Below are 20,327 nucleotides of genomic sequence, written 5' to 3' on the forward strand. Positions count from 1 at the left end.
TGTCTGTCAACCACGGCTGGAGGCTCCTAATCCCCTCACTCAGAGCTGGCCATGCATAGAGAAAGGCTCATGTGAAACAAAATAAACCCAAATTCTCCCAGGTGTCCACAGCCCACCTATGAAATCTATCATCCCAAACTAACACTGCAGAGCACCTAATGGGTTTTAAGGAAGCATTCAAATAAATAATCATTTCCTGGTATTGGAGATTGGATTTCATACACCACAGCCCAGACCCAAGCTTAATGGGAGACAGATGAAGAACAGAGTTCTTTTTCCAAAAGTAAAATTGACTTCTAATCCACTAATACATATGCAAATAGTTTCTTCCGGACTCTGTGATCTGGGAAAGAAAGTAGCCAGCTTGATCATAATTATTTTCTGACTTCCAGAGTGCTTGATATTAGATGTAGTAATGGTTGGCTATGGCAAATCCTAGGGACTCTTTCCCTAGAAAGTGTTAAATAAGAACAGGTTGTGTCTGAGTCCATTTGTGTTGATATAAAGGAATATCCAAGGCTGAGTAACTTATAAAGAAAATATATTTATTTGGCCAATGGTTCTGAAGCCTGTACAAGAAGCATGGTGTCAACATGTGCTTCTGATGAGGGCCTCGGGAAGCTTCCACTCATGATGGAAGGCAAAGGGGAACTGGCATGTGCAGAGGTCAATGGCAAGAGAGGAAGCATGAGAGAGGAAGGAAGGAAGGAAGGAAGGAAGGAAGGAAGGAAGGAAGGAAGGAAGGAAGGAAGGAAGGAAGGAAGGAAGGAAAGAAGGAAGGAAGAAAGGGAGGGAGGGAGGGAGGGAGGGAGGGAGGGAGGGAGAGAGGGAAAGGAGGAGGAGGAGGAGGAAGAGGAGGAGGTGGTGGTGGTGTAAGGTCTTTTCAACAACTAATTCTTGCTGGAACTAAGAGTGAGAACTTGCTCCCAGGAGAATGGCACCAAGGCATTCATGAGGGATCCATCCTCATGACCCAAACACCTCCCACCAGGCCCTAGCTCCAACAGTGAAATTTGGGAATCAAACTTCAATGAGATTTGGCAAGGCCAAACAACCCACATCCAAACCATAGCAGGTACACCCATGGGAAGTGCTCAATGGATGATGGCTATAACAACATTACTAACTCCCAAGACGAACCAAGTATTTCATCTTTACACAGTTCTAATTGTAAAAAATGTATTCCTTAGACTGTGTTAGCATCTGTTTCCCTGTACCTTCCACTCCTGAGTCCTATTTCCAGCCTGGCAGTAAACATAGGATAAACCCAAAGTCTTGTCCCCATGGTGCTCTGTATTATTCCATTCTCATGCAGCTAATAAAGACATATCCAAGACTGGCTAATTTATTTTAAAAAGAGGTTTAATTGACACACAGTTTCACGCAGCGGGGGAGGTCTCAGGAAACTTACAATCACGGCAGAAGGTAAAAAAACATGTCCTGCTTCATATGGTGGCAGGAGGGAGACATGCCGAGCAAATAGGGAAAAGTCCCATATAAAACTATCAGATCTCATGAGAACTCACATACTATTATGAGAACAGCAGAATGAAGGTAATTGCCCCCATGATTCAACTGTCTCCCACCGAGTCCCTCCCATGACACGTGAGGATTATGGGAACTACAGTTCAAGATGAGATTTGGGTGGTGACACAGCCGAACTATATCAGTGGTCCTTCCAAGACATAAAGCAGTTTATATCACCTGTGTCTTCTTTTGTCCAGCCTGAAAGGTTCAATCATCTTGACCTAAAAGGTCAAGCCACTGCTCCCATGGCTTAATTTCCACTCCAGTCTGCCAAGATTCTTGTCTGAAAGCCCCAGGGTGTGGCAGTCTCTTCTATCTTGTAGCCCCTGGGATACCTGGGAGATATCTGAAGAGTGCACTCCTCCAGGTGTGGACAAGCACCTGCAGATGAAGTAGCTTGTTCCAAAAGGAATGGCTTCACAAGGATGGCTTAGACTTGCAAGCTACCTCGCACCTTGCAGAGGAGGTAGGAGGTAAACAGTGACTATTTCTTGAATCAATATATGACTGAAAGATTAAGCCTATTGATTTAAAACCCACACTCTTTTTCCCACGTCTGAATATACTTTTATCATTTCTTTGGGGGACCTCATTTCTGGACTCTACTTAGGTCCCTATTTCTACTCATTTCATCTTGTTTGAGCTAACAGGAATTCTAGTCTGTTGAGATCCTTTGATTTAGTGACTCAATCATTCCAGAAATGACCTGTCCCTCCCAGGCTCATATCAACTACAGATTGTCATCTGACCAGTATACTCCTCTGAACAACGAATTAGATTATATTTGGCTTATAATCACATTACAAGTTTTTTTTTAATGTCAGTAGTAGAATGATCCATCCTTTTTATTTGTAAAGTGTGAACAGAAAGCTACTACATTCTACATGACTTTATGACATTTACAAAGAGTTATCTTCACCTTGAGAAGAAACTGGATAAAAATAAATGTCTGCCCTATTATAAGGTGTTTTTTTTTTTTTTTTAAAGCAGGTAAAATATCCTCTGCCTAGTCTTCTCTGGATGGAGAGTGTCATAAATTGTATTGTCTCTCCTCCAAATTAATATGTGGATGTCCCAACTCACACTAACTCAGAATTTGAGCTTATTTGGAAATTGGGTGGTTTGCAGATACAATTAGCTCAGTTAGAATGAGATCATAATGGAGTAGGGTGGGCCCCTAATCCAATATTAAAAGTATCCTTATAAAAACGGGAAATTTGAACACAGACTCAGACATACATAAAGAGACGACGACGTCAAGAGACAGAGGGAGAAGAAGCCATCTGCAAACCAAGGAGACAGTCCTGGAACAGATCCTTCCCTCAGAGCCCTCAGAAGGAACCAGCCCTGTGGCCACCTTGATTTGAGACTCCTGGCCTCCAGAACTGTGTGAGAATCAACTTCTGTTCTTTGGGCCACCCAGTTTGTGGCCATTTGTTCCAAAAGTCCTAAGAAATATGAAAGGAAATGGGGCAGATGGCCAATCCCACCTCTCTGCTCAGCAGGGAACCATGCAGACTCCTTCTCTATTTCAGGCAGGAACACTCGCTAAGAGCGAGTGAAGGTGAGCCACTCTCTGCAAAGTCCCTCTTGGATTTTGAGCATCTAGAAGCCCAAAGAACAGCCTATGACAATAACAACCATATGAACAATTCAACAGTACACTGAATGCATTTTAGGCTTTTCCAATGGCCTCTTGGTAGATCCCAACCCATCTTGGGAAGTAGGTGGCACCGAAGTTATTATTTCTGTTTTGCAGAGGAAAAATTATACTCAAATCAGAAACTGGCGCAAGGAAATGAAGCTAGACAGTGGTCAGCTCCAAAGGAGAGCCCAGAGACAATGACTTCCTCTCTGTGTTAACAGGCTCACACCACACGTGCTCCTCTATGCTGTGCTGTCCTCAAACTCAAGCCCGTAAATTCACGCTAGGCCCTGTGTTCCCTTTGGGTCTCTCTCTACACATTCTTAAGGGGGCAGGACTCTAGGGAAGGCAGGTGAGACATCAGTACAGGTACACAGGCTTCATTCGGATTGACAACGAGCATGTCAAAGCCAGAAAACAACAGACTTCTGTGACCTCCCTCAGTTTACACTAAGAAGGAAGGTCATTGACAATTGTCTTGGGTGATGTGACCTATGGACAATCATAATAAAAGTCATATGACTGCCCGCTAGAAAAAGTAGGTATGGGAGAAATTGCCCATGGAAAATGATCTTTGACTATTTTCTCCTCCGGATGTTGAAGCTGTCTTCCAAATAACTGAATTTTGTTGTACTCCCACGGTCACTTGGAACCCTGGTTTAAGTTCTTGGGATGACCCATCCTCATGAATACGTTTGTAGCTGTCTTAAGCAAAGTGAAACAAGAGCATCTTTAAGGCCTTCCCAGTCCCTCCCTAATTTTCGTTGTGCCTCTCCTCTCTCCTTTGCTGAGCCTTTGCAGCTCAGGGCACCCTCACAACCTCCCTTCAACAGAAGCACCCTCTCTCTCCTGCAACCGTGGATCTCTTACGTGGCACATCCTACACTGGGATTGCAGAGCTCAGCAAGACTCTGCCCCCAAAGAGCCCATGCTCTTGTCAGGGAAAAGTCATTATGGAACAGGGTTGGGGGTACAGTGCTGGGGGAGCCAGAGTGCTGGGGACGCAAGGAAAGGCGAACGATGGACGCTATGCAGGCATGGAGTGGGATGACAGATGTTCCCCATAAAGATGCCCTGGAGCTGGGTGCTAATGGGCAGGCAGAAGCCGGCCAGGTGAAAAGAATGGGGCAGAAACCGGGGGACAGAGGAGAAAAGGGAGGAGGGACATGTGGGTTGGGTGGGGCTGCCTCCCGGGCAAGTCAGAGCACAGGGTCCCCCCTGAGCACTTCCTGGGTTACTAGGGTGACAGTAGGTGAATGACAGAATAGCAGGATCTTGGAGGGGAGGAGGAAGACTTTAGGACATTTACAAAGAGTTATCTTCATGTTGATAAGAAACTGGATAAAAATAAATGTCTGCTGTATTATAAGGTGTTTTTGTTTTGTTTTGTTTCTATAAAGCAGGTAAAATATCCTCTGCCTAGTCTTCCCTGGATGGAGGGTGTTGCAGATTGAACTGTCTCTCCTCCAAATATGTGGATGTCCCAACTCCCAATAACTCAGAATGTGAGCTTTTTGGAAATTGGCTGGTTTGCAGGTATAATTAGTTATGTTAGAATGAAATCATCATGGAGTAGGGTGGGTTCCTAATCCAGTATTACCAATGTCCTTATAAAAAGGGAAATTTGGGCCAGGCACAGTGGCTCATGCCTGTAATCTCAGCACCTTGGGAGGCTGAGGAGGGTGGATCACCTGAGGGCAGGAGTTCGAGACCAGCTTGGTCAACATGGTGAAACTCCATCTCTATTAAAAATACAAAAAAAAATTAGCTGGGCGTGGTGACACACACCTGTAGTCCCAGCTACTCAGGAGTCTGAAGCATAAGACTCGATTGAACTCAGGAGGCGGAGGTTGCAGTGAGCTAAGATCGTACCACTGCACTCCAGCCTGGGTGACAGAGTGAGACTCCATCTCAAAAAAAAAAAAAAGAAAAAGAAATGGAATGGGAGGATTTGAACAGATTTTTTGTGGAAAAAAAAATCTGAAAAGACATACATACAGCACAGTGTTAGAGGTCAAAACAATATAATGTATAGGGATATCCATGTTTTAGCTAAGGACAACTCAGAAGAATGGATTTAAAAGATCAAGTTCAACTGAAGAAGGACAGTCCTGGTGATGTTTCCACCTGAGAAACTCAGTATCTCCCTCAGACGGAGGCAAAAGGGACTCCGAGGCCAGGCCTCACAGATGGGCCCCTTCTCACGAGGCAAGGATCACAGGCTATGGGATGTGACCACACTCTGGATACCCAGCACTCTGGAATTCTCCATCCAGAGTAGTAGAATTCCCACTCCACTGACAGGGCCTGCATAGGCCTCTTCCCTGCGTCCACCCACTCCCCTGTGGGGAACCAAGGCATTGGTGTACACTGAGGGTCCAAGCAGGTCCACCTTCTGGCAAGCAGGTCCCCTGATGTGCAAGTTGCAGCTGGAGACAGGAAGAGAATGAGACTGGCTGGGGCCATTTCTCCCTGGGCCGCCACATCCAACAAAACTCCAGGGAGGCTGAAAATTTGAACCTGGTTTCCCAGGTCCCTATGAAGATGTCTTTGTCAGAACAGGAGACAATATGAAAAAGAATACTCATACATGTACTACATATTATATGCACACATACTACACACATACTATACACACATTCCTCTCTTTCTATGTGTGTGTGTATATATATATATTTATAGATCTATCTATCTAAATGCAATCTGTTAATTTGATTAATGACTTAAAATTTTTTAGACATATGTCATGGAAGACTCCATTTGTACTTAGGCTCCCGGCTCTGCAAATATTAGGGGCGGGTCCGGAGGGCTTATGCCTTTAGCTTCATGTGGCCAGTGCACAACAACTGAAATAGGGGTCAGTTCTCAGAGTAACTTGTTTCCTGGAAACTGTTCCTCACCACACTCTATGCCCCTGGTCAGGCATCCTCACCAGGGAGAAAAGGGTGATTCGAGGTTGAAACAGGGAAAGGGGACAGGAGACAAAGGAAATAAGGGGCAAACATTTCCAACCCTAAACTTTTTTTTTTTTTTTGCTCTGTCACCCAGGCTGGAGTGCAGTGGTGCGATCACAGCTCACTGCAGCTCCAACCTCCTGGGCTCAAGAAATCCTCTCACCTCAGCCTCCCAAGTAGCTGGGACCACAGGCACACACCACCATGCCCAGCTAATTTTTTTATTTTTTGTTGAGGCAAGGTCTTGCCCTGTTTTTGTAGAGGCAAGGTCTGTTGCCCTGGCTGGTCTCCAACTCCTGAGCTCAAGCAATCCTCTTACCTTAGCCTCCCAAAGTGCTGGGAGTATAGGCATGAGCCACTGTGCCTGGTCCTAAACTTTCACATGCCTGAAACACATACAAAGGAAAAGCTGGAGAAAGGCAGGAAGAGGTGAGTCCAAAAGCATGAACTCAGTGCCCTAAGGCGAAATGGAAGAAAAAATCAACAAATACCATGAAAACTCTCTCTGTGGAAGAAAACTACCTTCATTGCAATCAGGGTTAAAGAGAAGTCCTTCTAGGTCACCCAACTTTAACCTTGAGGCATAAGTCTTCTTAATCTCATCTCTCTCACCCAGAGTGCCAAGAGCCAGATTTTAGGGTAAATATCCAGGTAGCAGGCTCTGAAGTAAACTGTCTCAGTAGCCTGTTTCTTCCATCTCCTTCAGTGGGTTTTCCAGACATTGGTTCTGTGCATCAGTCTCTCTAAACTCATCTGGCAACAGCAGCCAGGCACAAACCCTGCAGTCTTTAAAGTGGCACAAATTCACAGACCGAGAGATGTTCCCACGCTGCATATGTTCCTAAAACAACCCCATCCAAGCCATCCATCCACCCGCCTCCCTCTGAGCTACAAAGTAGTTTCATGAGCTCCATTTCAGTTCTGAGAGAACCAATACCTTATATCACTACTCAGAGTCATTGGCTGGAGAACAGACATCTTTTCTTTCCCATTAAACATTGCTCAGTAATCCCAAATGGGGGGCACTGCAGAGCTGAAGCTTAGAGGTGAATGGTAAATTCTAATAAGAAAGTGTAGAAACATTCAGGATCATTAATGCTGCATTAGCTCCACTTCTTGCCACACTGGCACTATGTTTTGTCTTTCTGGACTGACCACTGATAATTTTCTAGCACTTTGAAAAATACAGTGCTGTTCCTTGCAGCTAAATGGAAACCTGCAGAGAGCAACCAAATGGAGGTCCTTGAACTTGGTAATGAATAGATGGGATTCTAGGTAAGAAAGAAAGAGGAGAGAAAAACACCAAGTCTCCATATTCAGAAAATTTTTTTCAATGCCAAAGTTGCATTCAATTTAAAATAAAAGCACCAAAGAAACACAAAATTCCCTTTTATACATAAGCCAGTGGTATGGTTTGGATGTGGGACCCCAACCAAATCTCAAGTCAAACTATAATACCCATTGTTGGAGGAGGGGCCTGGTGGGAGGTGACTGGATCACAGAGTGGACTTGCCCCTTGCTGTTGTCATGATAGTGAACATGTTCTCATGAAATGTGGTTAAGTGTGATGCACCTTCCCCTTCACTCCTTCACTCTCTCTCTCTCCTGCTCCATCACGTGAAGACATGCCTACTTCCCCTTTTGCCCTCTGCCGTGACTGAAGGTTTCCTGAGGCCTCCCCAGCCATCCTACCTATACAGCCTGCAGAACTGTGAGCCAATTAAATCTCTTTTCTTTATAATTACCCAGTCTCAGGTAGTTCTTTATAGTAATGTGAGAATGAACTAATACAGTAAATTGGTACTGAGAGTGGGGACATTGCTATAAAGATACCTGAAAATGTGGACGTGACCTTGGAACTGTGTAACAGGCAGAGGCTGGAACAGTTTGGAGGGCTCAAAGGAAGACAGGAAGATGAGGGAGAGCTGGGCACTTCCTAGAGACTTTTTAAATTGTTGTGACCAAAATGCTTATAGTGATATGGACAATGAAGTCCAGGCTGAAGTGGTCTTAGATGGAGGAACTTTGTGGGAACTGGAGTAAAGGTCACTTGCTATACCTGAGCAAAGAGACTGGTGACATTGGGCCCCTGCTCTAGTGACCTGTGGAACTGTGAACTTGAGAGTGATAAATTAGGGTATCTGGCAGAAGAAATTTCTAAGCAGCAAGGCATTAAAGATGTGGCCTGGCTGCTTCCAACAGCATATGGTCATATGTGTGAGCAAAACAATGATCTGAAACTAGAACTTATATTTAAAAGGGAAGCAGAGCATAAAAGTTTAGAAATTTTGCAGCCTGACCACGCAGTAGAAAAGAGAAACCCATTTTCTAGTGAAAAAATTCAAGCCAGCTGCAGACATATGCATAAGTAAAGAGGGGCTGAATGTTAATAGCCAAGACAATACGGAAAATGCCTCAGAGGCATTTCAGAGACCTTTGTGGAAGCCCCTTCCATCATAGGCCTGGACGCCTAGGAGGGAAGAATGGTTTTGCAGGCCAGACTCAGGGCCCTGTTGCCCTGCACAACATTGGGACACTGCTCCCTGCATCCCAGTCACTCCAGCTCCAGGTATGGCTAAAAGGGCCCCAGATACATCTCAGGACACTACTCCAGAGGGTGCAAGCCATAAGCCTTGGTGGCTTCCCTGTGGTAGTAAGCTTGTGGGTGTTCAGAAGGCAAAAGTTGAAGCTTGGGAGCCTCAACCTAGATTCCAGAGGATGCATGGAAATGCCTGGATGTCCAGGCAGAAGTCTGCTGTAGGGGTGGAGCCCTAATGGAGACCCTCAACTAGGGCAGCACAGAGGACAGTGTGGGGTTTGAGCCCCCACACAGAGTTCCCACTAGGGCACTGCCTAGTTGACCTGTGAGAAGAAGGCCACTGTCCTTCCAATCCCAGAATGGTAGATCCACTGAAAACTTGTACCATGTGCCTGGAAAGCCATAGGCACTCAACATGAGCCTGGAAAAGCAACCATGAGGCTGTACCCTGCAGAGCCAAAGGGGTGGAGATGTCCAAGGCCTTGGGAGTCCACCCCTTTGCATCAGTGTAGCCTGGATGTGAGGCATGGAGTTAGAGATTATTTTGGAGCTTTAAGATTTAATGACTGCCCTGCTGGGTTTTGGATCTGTCCCTTTGTTTTGGCTGATTTCTCCCTTTTGGAATGGGAATATTTAACTAATGACTGTACCACCACTGTATCTTAGAAGTAACTGACGGGGTTTGAATTTACAGGCTCATAGGTGGAAGTGACTTGCCTTGTCTCAGATGAGATTTTGTACTATGGACTTTCAAGTTAAAGTTGGAATGAGTTAAGACTTTGGGGACTGTTGGGAAGGCATGATTGTATTTTGAAATGTGAGAAGGACATGAGATTTGGGAGGGGTCAGGGATGGAATGATATGGTTTGGATTTGTATTCCCACCCAAACCTCATGTCAAACTGTAATCCCCAATGTTGGAGGAGGGGCCTGGTAGGAGGTGACTGGCTTATGATGGTGGACTTCCCCCTTGCTGTTATCATGATAGTGAATATGTTCTCATGAGATCTACTTGTTTAAAAGTGTGTAGCATCTCCCCCTTCACTCTCTTTTTCCTTCTCCAGGCATATAAGATGTGCCTCCTTCCTCTTCACCTTCTGCCATGATTTTAAGTTTTCTGAGGGTTCCTCAGCCATGATTCCTGTATAGCCTGTGGAACTGTAAGCCAATTAAACCTCTTTTCCTTATAAATCACCCAGTCTCAGGTAGTTCTTATAGCAGGTAGTTCTTTATAGCAATGTGAGAATGGACTAATACAGTAGAATTTCCTTTAGGGAAGGGTTTGTTAAAATCTGATTCTTTCTAATTTAATTGGAACTACACTTTCTTTCAGAACAAGGGAGACCCTTTAGAAAAGGGTTAAAATTAGGAGTCCATAGATTCAGGCAGTTTATAAACTTCCTGAAATTTTATATAATGTATCATAATTATGTGTATCATAGGAATTTAGAGAAAGAATCCTTAAGCTTGATTGGATATACATGGCAATTGTAATCCCCAAAGTAAGAACTGCTATTGTGGACACTTAAAACAAGATGTGATAAACATGTGAAAATTGCTCACTGCTATTCGTCATCAGGGAAATGCAAATCAAAACCACAAAGAACTACCACTTACAACCACTAGGATGGCTATAATAAGAAATGCAGATAATAACAAGTGTTGGTGAAGACGTGGAGAAACAGAACCCTCCTACAATGCTGATAGGAATGAAAAATGGCACATCACTTTGGAAAACAGTCTCACATTTCCTCAAAAGGGCAAATATGGAGTTACCAAATGATCCAGCAATTCCACTCCTAAGTTTAGACCCAAGATAAATGAAAATGCAGTTATACAAAAACTTGTATATGAAAGTACAGAGCAGCACTATTCATAATAGTCCAACAGTGGATACAACCCAAATGCTCATTAACCGATGAATGATGAACAAAATGTGGCATAGACACATAATGGAATATTATTTGACAACAAAAAGAAATGAAGTGCTGATATACAGATGAATCTTAAAAACACTACGCTAATTAAAAGCAGTCAGATACAACAGGCCACGTACTGTATGATTTCATTTATACGAAATGTTCGGAATAGCCAAATTCATATGGAAAAAAGTAGATGAGTGGCTGCCTAGGGTTTGTGGGGGAGGAGCTGGGGGGAAATGGAGGATAACTGCTAATGGGTAGGAGTTTCTTTTGGGGTAATGAAAATGTTCCAAAATTTATGGTGGTGGTTTCACAATTTTGTGAATATTCTAAAAATCATTAAATTGCACATTTCAAATGGGTGAATTGTAAGCTATGTGAGTTATATTTCGATAAAGCTGTTATTAAAAGAAAAGAGTATATGAGCCTATTCTCCATCTAAGTGGCCCATTCCTCTACCCCAGGTCAGGGGATATTGGGAAGGCTTTGGGAAGGGACCAACAGGGGTGCATGGAAAACATGAGTTTGATCTGAAAGAAAAATGCTATTGCCTTCAGCCATCTCATTCTCACCCTCGGATACAGATCCCTCAACCAGGGAAGGCACAACTGTCTTTAAATGCACTGAAGAGGAGGTTCCCATGGAGACTGGGGAAGTTAGCATAAGACTATCTTCCATGATGATGAGGAAAGATTATGGAATACACTGTAGCACAGGCACTCGCAGACAGACCCCTGGCCAGGTTACTGTGGGACAGGTGCCCAAGTCCATAGAAGAGAGAACTGTAATAAAGCAAGAGGGAAATAGAGTTTCTTTTCCAATTAGGAAGACCCAAGGCAACACTGCTTTGAGGCTTCACGTGGGCAAGGAAGACACACTGGGCAGTGATACATGGATTTCTGCTAGCTGCTAAAGTGGCCCCATCCACTCAGGTCTCTGATAGTGGTCCTCTGGCCACAACTGTGCAAAAATAAAATAATACATACTGTGGTAGGAAATTAATGACCTCCTAAAATGTCTATGTCCTAATCTCGAGAATCTGAATATGCTATGTGGCATGGCAGGGAAAACTGAGGTTGCAGAAGGCATTAAAGGGGCTAACCAGCAGACCTTGAGATGGGATTATCCTGGATTATCTGGAGGAGTCCACTGTAATCATACGGGTCCTTAAAATGAAAAGCAAAGTAGGAGAGTTCGCAATACAGTAATGCAATGTGAGTAAGACTCAACTGGTCATTGCAGGGGAAAAGGAGGCCATGAGCCAGGAAATGCAGGTAGCCATGGGAAGTTGGAAAAGGCAAAGAAATGGATTCTCTCCTAGAGTTTCCAGAAAGCAATGCAGTCCTGCTGACACCTTGACCTTCACTTTGGGCTACTGACCTCTAGAACTACAAGATAATACATCTGTGTTGTTTTAAGCCACTAAGTTTGTGGTCATTTGTTACAGCAGCAAAAGGAGACTCGTACACATCCTTGAACTCATTCTTTTGTCATTCAGTCCACAGTGACGTGAGCTGCAGAGTATCTTGGGAGGATTTTCTATTAGGGATCTGTAGGTTCTATGATGTTTCAGCTCCAAAGTCCTTTAATATATCACCTGTGATTCTCTGGCTGTGATAGACACTGTTTCCCATTTTATAGCCTATAATAAACGTGAGGATTGGGACTGGACTATGGTCTCGTCCCTTCTGTTAGAATATCAGGCAGTTGGCCCTAATACTGGAGAATTAATGGACTCAGTAGGAGTGAAATGGAGACATAGAGAGGAGCACTTGTCTCAAGCACACGGCTATTACGTGGAGAAGCCACTGGGATTTGAACCTAGTTCAGTAGACCCCAGAGCCTGTGTGCTTAACTAATGACCCTACAAAGACTATTCCAGCCCAGTGAGCTGAGTTCCTGTTTGAGAGGAGTCTCCGCAGCCTGAGTCGCGGTTTTCTCCCCCATAGGCCATGGGTCCCCCCGGAGAGGTGGACATGCTGCAAGGAGGAGAATGTGCGCCCCGTTTCCAGGACAACACATGGCCCCACTCTGGTCCAGGTGCTGCTGGAGCAGGACCTGCACTGTCGCTGCTCTCTGACACCAGCTCCACTGTCTCCTCCAAAGGCTCCCACCCTGGTGGGCTCTGCACCCACAGATTTGATGCAACTCACAGGAGTCAAGCATCAGAGAGTAGTGAGTGGGGGTTGCGTATGGGGAGATTAAAGACACTTGCAATTTTCTTTCTCGTGTAAGATGAAGACTGGCGTGAAAGCAAATTTCTATTTTCAAAAGTTAGGTTTGGTGACAGAGTGTAGAGCAGATGGATGAGGAGAGAAGGAAGCAACAGAAAATGGGCCTCAGCCGGGTGCGGCGGCTCACACCTATAATCCTAGCACTTTGAGAGGCTGAGGTTGGAGGATCACTTGAGCACAGGTGTTTCAGACCAGCATGGGCAACATGGCGAAACCCTGTCTCCACACAAAAAAATAAATGAAATGGTTTTCCGGGGACACCTGTGGTCCCAGCTACTCAGGAGGCGGAGGCAGCAGGAGGATCACTTGGGTCCAGGAGGTGGAGGTTGCAGTGAGCCGTGATTGCCTCACTACACAGAGTGAGACTCTGTCTCAAAAGAAAGGCCCCCTCACAAAGCAGTGGGGCTGGAAAAGGAAGACAGGAAATAGAGGTGGGTGAGATGGGAGCTGGTGATCAATGGGATTCGGTGACCAACTGGCTATGGAGAATCAGGGACAGGGAAGAGCTAAGACAACTACGGGGCTTCCAGCTCAAGGGTAGCTGGGCAGAAGGTCAGGACTTTAACCTAGAGAGAGGCAGAGGGAGAGGGAGGATGCTGAGAAGAAAACAAACATGCCGAATTAGGGCAGACACGCTCAGGGTGCCAACCAAAGTACATGTCTGGGCTTCCGGACAGATCCGGGTCCCTCTTCTCTTCCCCCTTTCCATCCATTAAAATCCCTTGTCTCTTCTACTGTCTAATCCACCCATCCTCGTGGGCCCCCATGGCACTCACACCCCTATCCAGTTAAAGTCCCCTCCTCTCTGCTCCTGACGCAGTTTTTTCCACATCACTAGTGTAGCAGCCTTGTTCCCTTCAAAGGTGTGTTTTGAGCCCACCATTCAGCTGAAACGCCCCTGGACTCAGTAAAGGAACAGAACTGAGTGTGTTCAGGGAGGTGACCCAGGGGAGCAGGGGATCTGTGCAGAGTCAGGGAATGGGGAAGAGAAACAGGTCAGAGGGCTTCAGAAAACCTGTGATGCAACTCATGATGGATGTACAGACAGGAAGGAGAGAGGAGACAGACTAACAGAAGGTATGAGGCCACGGAGGCTACGAGGAAACGCACACATGCACACACATGCGCACGCACACACACATGTGCACACACATGCACATGTATGCACACACGTGTGCACACACATGTGCACAAACATGCATACACACACAGAGACATGTGTGATCCCTCAAGCTCCCAGCAGGCTTCCAGCATCAGGAGCTAAAACTGCTACCACTGATCAACGAAAAACTTAAACTCCCCGCTGGGGGGAGCATTTCGAGTACCATTCCTGGATATCGCCCCCTCCAATTCTTCTGTCCACTGATACGCTAGCATAGAGCAGATGTGATCATCTGAAGCTTCAACAAAGAATCCCTCGAGGATGACTTGTAAAGGATTTTTTTTTTTTTTTTTTGCTGAATCAGGAACACCAGAATCAAGAGGAAGGTAGCCATGCAAAACTCAACACCGTTTGTCAACGTGGCTACTATCTCGGCTCTGTCTTGGATAACACATCAATTTGGTAAAAACATACACAGAAAAGAAAAAACTTTCTTCCAACTGTCAGAGCAAAAATCCTTTACTCTTCTGTCCAGCAACCTGAACAAAAACAAGGGAATTTGTGGCTTGGTTTCCTTGACAACATTATCTTCACTCCAGGCACCATCCCCTGTCTCTAAGCAACAGCGCATACTTTGGAACTACCAGGAGGCAAAACCCAGTGCTTATCCTGAGTCTTTTAGGACTAAACAAATCAGGGCAGAGCAACTGGTCCCTCGCAAGGTAGAGCCCAAGGAGCCCATGGGAAGGTATGTGGCCCCAAAAATCTTCATCAAACCCCACGCACACCCTGGCACTCCTCTGATTTCCTTATTGCCTGAAATTCCACCTCTCCACACTCGACCCATTGGCTTATTCCCCTGTCCGCTCCATGGGGACACTGACTCAGTCCATCAGGTGACTTCTCCCACATCCCCACTCCCAGCAGGAAAGCCCTACGTAGCTCTAGTGTGAAGACTCAAGACCAGGGCACAGAGAAGGAAATCTAGAATGTCACTGGGACTTAGTGATTTTTGTAAAAAAAAAAAAAAACAAACAAACAAACAAAAATGAGGAACCTGGAGAAAAGTGTTTGATTAAAAGAGAATGAGGGAAAATGCCTGTATTGCTATGTTGACATTTAAGAAGACTGTTTGCACCTGCAAACAGGATTCAGAGTTTTTTTTTTTTTTTTTCTCCCATTAGCATGCCCCAACCTCTTCCCTAACATCTCTGAGACAGAAAGAATGTCTGAGAATATGGAGAAAAGAAATAAACGAACCAACTATCTGGGAATGACAGCTCTGAACTTTAATCAGAGGGAGAGAAGAGAGCTGATAAGTGCGAGGCTCTGCAGCTGAAAGGAAATGGAATTTGGAAGTAGAAGGAGCTGACAAATAGTGCTTATAACTGCTGCATCCAATAATCAGGATAACTGCAATTTATCTGGTACCTTTATTTCTCAAGCAGGCTCGTGTCCATGACCTTATTTTATCCTCATATCACCTGTGAAGCATAGGGTGGAGCTGGAATTATTTATCTCTTGGTGAAGCCAGTGATATCACAACATGGAGAAGTCGTTCTTACAATCACCTAGTTGGTGATTTTCAAAATAAGATAGGAACTATAGATTCTGACTCCCAATGCTTACTTACCATTGATTATGGAAAATGTGGATGGTCTAAACTGCTACAGTAAAAATGTGATTTCCAAAACTTTATTTCACCCATGAGCTTTGAGATCATTTCTAATTAAATGTTTTCAGTAGCCCATCCACAAAACAGATCAGTTTCAGATTCTTCTCCTTGTTCATTCGCTCTTAAAGAGAATTATTAAGAAGAAGCACCTGAATTCATTTTTGAGCCCTCATTTGATTTCCATTTATAATCTCTGTGTTGTCAAAGCTGCGGAAGCAAGTCTCCAGGGCTGACAGTAGAGCTTAAGCCACGCAGATGGGCTGCAAAGATTAATTCTCAGACTTAAAGATGCCGCTAGAACTATGAAAAATAAGTAGTAATAGTAGTAGTAGGAAGAAAAGGAGGAGAAGGAGGTTGGAGAATAGGGGAAGTTACCATGCTCTAGTAAACTGCAAGATGTTGGCGTATGACAAACATTGGTACAAGATTCAAGACAAAATGAAATGGGATCAAGCGTATAATCCCTGCGGCTACTAACTACTGCATGAGTAGTAGACAAAGCAGCAATTAGGATGAGACCTGAATGAGGACCTAGTGCTGCCCCTCAGGGCAGGTAACACCCAAAACAGCCATAGGCTTGTCTATTCTCCAAAGAGCTGAACCACTGAAGAAATGGTGGTCTGAAATGGCCTGGAAATCTAGGTGTTATTGGGAGCTTGGATTCATCACAAGCCCCCCTACAGGCTTCACACACATTGATTTTGCAGACTTCTACCCCCTTGAATATTCTGTGGAGAACAACCTATTTTTTTCTCTCCTCTCCCAAACCCCCATGCTGAGCTCATCGCCTCTGAATTTATCTCCACATCAAGGAGAAGATGACAGCCAAAAGCAATACAATTTGTTTAATTCAAGTCATGACACATCTATGCCAAATGGAGAACTCAGCTGGCAATTACCACCCTGAAAAGTGGGACAAACAACAGAGCAAGGAATAGACCTAGAAGTACATTTAGGTGTCATTTCGCCCACTGTATTTAATCAGAGAAAGAAAAAAGAAAATGGAATTCTGATTTCAGAATCCAACCCTTGGTTAATGGTTTTTTGCAGAAAACTAGTAACATTTTAATTATTTTCAACTCCATACCATAACAGCTATCAAGGGAATGGAGACAAAACAAACAGGGACTTATTAAATCCATAATTAATATGCATTAAAATTCACATATATGAATATGAATAAGCTGGGACCATTATAAGGTAGGCAACGCAAACGTGAACAATTAATTAAACCTGTTATTGGCTGGGGCTTTGGGGAAAATGGGGCCACCTCAACAGAGGAGGGAGACTCATCAGCACATGAGTTGGTTCCTTGGTGGTCCATCCTGCTTGCAATGGAGCCAGGTATTGTAAGAAACCAAACTCTTAGAAAAACTACAATTTTCTTTACAGTGAAGCAAAAATAAATCAAGCCCTTGTCAATCAAGACCTTAATCGAGACCACTGTCAAGCTATAACTAGATTACTTTATTCCCTCTCACCTGGTCTCCAGTCTCCATTATCATCAAACAAAAACACTTTTCAGGCAGTGTATCTGGATTAGAAATAGTCTGTGGCCAGGAAACAAAATGAAGAAAACTGGCAACACAGGAATGAAATCACTTGTGGTGATTCATTAATAACCCTCCTCTTTTGAAATGGACGAAAGTGCAGTACAACAATAGGTTATAACATGGAAGAAGAATTCAGATATTCAGATATTCAGACCTTGAGAATGCACTCCATCCTTATCACAAAGCAGCAAATGAAATGCTGTGTTTCCTGGCAGACAAAGAATAAAAAAATGTCTACACAATCAACGTCTGTCATTCCCACAGAAAGGCAAAGCTTTTCCAGGCAGTGTATTCTAAAAGTTTTATCTAGGGGCATTGGGGGATGAACAGGACAATGACTCTAGCAGAAAGTTGACAATAAAGGCTCCGGTGATTTTCATCTGACGGTTAACATCCTTTCTTTCAAATCTGAGTTAAGTCACAGGAGGCTGTTCTGTGAGAGGGGCTAAGCTGACACAGACCAATGATGCCGGCTTGGGCTGGGGTGAGAAGAGGGTGTCTACTGGCAGATAATACATAAGACCACAGGAAAGGATGATGAGCTAGTACTTTAGCCCTTGTGCAGCTCCTTCCATCCCTTGACATCAGACATCACGATGCTCTCAAGCCTGCTACACAAGTCCCAGCACAACTCGCAACCCACTTCAGTACCCCACTCAGGAAATAAGAAAAAACTCAGAACCAACAGGAGCAAGAGAATGGTATCACAGGATGACTCTGCAGCATCCTTTATTTATCAGAAACAATGCAAAAAGGCTGACATTCAAATTATTTTATTCACAATATATTTAGGACATACCCCATCTCAGCTGACTGAGAACAGCTCTCTTACACTCTAACTCCTCCCAAGGCAAGCCTGGGCAGACACTACACAATCAACAATTTGTGAAGTTACTTTTTTTGCTAAGGGTCTAGTGCGGTGTTACCCAGAACTTCCTGTGATCATGGAAGCGTTCTACGTCTTGTGTTGTCGAACACAGTAGCCACTAGATACAAGTATTTGACATGTGGCTAAGTCACGCTAAGGAGCTAAAGTCTGCATTATATTCCAGTTTAACTCATTTAAATTTAGAGAACTGCAGGTGGCCAGGGACTATGGAATTGGACAGAGCAAGTCTAAAAGATCTTAATAGGCTGGGCACGGTGCCTCATGCCTATAATCCCAGCTCTTTGGGAAGCTGAGGCGGGTGGATCACCTGAAGTCATGAGTTTGAGACCAGCCTGGCAAACATGGTGAAACCCTATCTCTACTAAAAATATGAAAATTAGCTGGGCATGGTGACACAGTCCTGTAATTCCAGCTATTGAGGAGGCTAAGGCAGGAGAATCGCTTGAACCTGGGAGGCAGAGGTTACAGTGAGCTGAGATTGTGCCACTGCACTCCAGCCTGGGCCACAGAGTGAGACTCCATCTCCAAAAACAAAACAATAAAATAAAATCAAAGATTGTATTAAACCATGTTCTAGCCAATACCTGGTCAAGGGAGAAAGACAACTGAAAGTTACTGGAAACTTTGATTCCTAATACAAAAATGTATTCAAGTTCTCTTGCTTTAGTTTTCTCTTTAATTTACATAATAGGTAGGAGGATGGCATAATACAATCAACGTGGAAATGAGTCTTGATTTTAACCCTAATCCTGGCGCAGCATTAGACTTTGACTCTGGCTGTAGCTTCCTTGATCTGAAGGTCAGAAAGTAGGGCTCAGGCATCTGCGTGTCTGTTGCCTGTGCAGGAGATGACAGAACATCTAAAAGTTTCCCTGCCGCTTTTATTTGGGATCACGGAGGATTCCCAGAGTTGCGATTTTGCCCTCTGGGCACTGGTGCCAACTCTCATGCTCAAATCCAACAGCGTCATTCAGAAGTGTGCCACCGGCTTCTGCTTCAGTGCACACCAGGAACATGGTATGTTGAGCAAAATGTCATCCCATGTAGAAGCCTGTGCTAATTATAATGTCAGGCTTCCCACTGAGATACTGATAATTAAAGGAGAATATTACAATGTTTTCAAACTCCAGCAGTAAATGAGAAGCATCTTCAAATGTAACCTGTTGGAGACGAAAATCAAATCCATCTGAGACGTCCCCATTTAAGACCTCCACAACCAGAACCAGACAATTCTTGAGGATCAAAGCAAGGTGAAGGCAAAGCAAGTGGGTGGTACAGCTCAGGGGAAGAGGAGGAGGTGGAGGGGAATTAATGTTTTCCAGGTCCTGCTGTGTTCTAGGAACCATAATACTCTTTATTTTTTTTATTGAGACAAGTCTGGTTCTGTCACCTAGGCTGGAGGGCAGTGGCACAAGCACGTCTCACTGCAGCCTCTACCTACTGGGCTCAAGCTATTCTCCTGCCTCAGCCTCCTGAGTAGCTGGGACTACAGGCGTGTGCCACCACGCCCAGCTAATTTTTGTATTTTTTGTAGAGACGGGTTCTGCCATGTTGCCCAGGCTGGTCTCAAACTCCTGGGTTCCAGTGATCTGTCTGCCTCTGCCTCCCAATGATACTCTGAATAGCAGATAACACAGTGGGTGGCCCTGCTTGTTGCTACTGCTGTCATCTCAATAATGAACTGCCAAGTAGCTCTTATCTGCATTTTACAGCTGGGAAAGCTAAGACTCCCATGATCTCACCTAAGGTTACAAACCTACCTAGTAAAGCATTTGGTGGCTCCAGGATCCAAGTCTTGGCCTTTCTGCTCTAAAGGTTGTGCTTGTCCTATCCCTGTGGGCGACCATCTGCCTGGGTCCTGAAGCATCGGTGGTGGTGACGGGTGTGCGGGGGCCTCACAGGCATTCATTTTACATGTCTCCTAGAGTGCCCACAGTGGTGGGCCCTGAGGACAGAGGAGGCTTCCTGCCCAGGTTTCCCTGCCCAAGTCTCCTTGCTGAACTGAGCCCAATGCATCTGGAGTGAGAATCACGCCAACATGGTGCTGCAGACATTAACATTTAATGTGGCAAGCTTAAAAACAGCAAGAAGCATTTCCTGAACTTCTCTGTAACTGTCTCTGAAAAACAGTGTGATCCACGGGAAGACAAGAAACACAGGCCTCACCAGAGCCAGACGCAACATACAGAGACAGCGTGGGATTCAAGCTGTACCCATTACTGCTTGTGTGGCCTCAGCTTTATTTTTTTATTTTTTATTTTTGAGACAGGGTCTTGCTCTGTTACCCA

At 44.6% G+C, this 20,327-nt stretch overlaps 1 protein-coding gene and 1 non-coding gene across 5 annotated transcripts in view; both read right to left on the reverse strand.

Annotated features, from left to right (window-relative positions):
* Positions 1-20,327, reverse strand: part of SLC39A11 (solute carrier family 39 member 11) — a 564,973-nt gene that overhangs the window by 168,126 nt on the left and 376,520 nt on the right. The window lies entirely within an intron of this gene.
* On the reverse strand, positions 2,343-2,479 carry LOC114673306 (small Cajal body-specific RNA 24). The gene has a single exon (XR_003724025.1).

This window comes from Macaca mulatta, chromosome 16 (genome assembly GCF_049350105.2).
Source record: "Macaca mulatta isolate MMU2019108-1 chromosome 16, T2T-MMU8v2.0, whole genome shotgun sequence".
NCBI lineage: Eukaryota > Metazoa > Chordata > Mammalia > Primates > Cercopithecidae > Macaca > Macaca mulatta.